Source organism: Colobus angolensis, unplaced genomic scaffold (assembly GCF_000951035.1).
Source record: "Colobus angolensis palliatus isolate OR3802 unplaced genomic scaffold, Cang.pa_1.0 Scaffold164, whole genome shotgun sequence".
In the NCBI taxonomy this organism is placed as follows: Eukaryota; Metazoa; Chordata; class Mammalia; order Primates; family Cercopithecidae; genus Colobus; species Colobus angolensis.
Window position 1 is genome coordinate 636,049 of NW_012114755.1, and position 480 is coordinate 636,528.

Here is a 480-nt window from a genome sequence, read left to right on the forward strand (position 1 = left end):
GACCGCTCCTCACCTCAAGCTGCCTGAGCCTCCGCCTCTACTACAACCTGAGCCGCCGAAGCCGCCACAGTCCGAGCCATTTTTCCCCTCAGCTGGCTCAGCCGCCGCCGAAAGCTTCGGCCGACTCCACAGCCAGCCAAGCCAGCACGTCACTTCCGACCAGGGAAGCACCGCCTTCCCCGCCCGGGCTTGTTGTGAATTGGCTGGCGTGGACGGCCTACCTGAGCTGGCGGGCGGGGCTTGGACGCTGCCCGTGTGGCGTGAGCAAGGGAGCTGGGGCGCTGGGGAGCACGAGCCCAGGGGAGCAGGGTCCAGCTCCCTCCCGGGGAATGCCGAGCAGGCTCCGGACCCTCTCCGTGCACACCCCAGACCTGGGGAGGGGAGCTCCCACGACACCCCAGCTGGCCGCCCCTCGGGCCCTGCGTCCGAAGCCCCGCAAACCGGGCCCGGGCACTGAAGTACCCTATTGTTCTTACCCCC

General features: G+C 69.2%; 1 protein-coding gene across 1 annotated transcript in view; it reads right to left on the reverse strand.

The window, feature by feature from the left end:
* The window catches only part of PIK3C2A (phosphatidylinositol-4-phosphate 3-kinase, catalytic subunit type 2 alpha), a 146,691-nt gene extending 146,533 nt beyond the window's left edge, over positions 1-158 (reverse strand). The window contains exon 1 of the mRNA XM_011937522.1: positions 14-158. The gene's annotated coding sequence lies outside the window, so the exon portion shown is untranslated. The remainder of the gene's footprint in view (positions 1-13) is intronic.
* Positions 159-480: the final 322 nt, after the last annotated feature.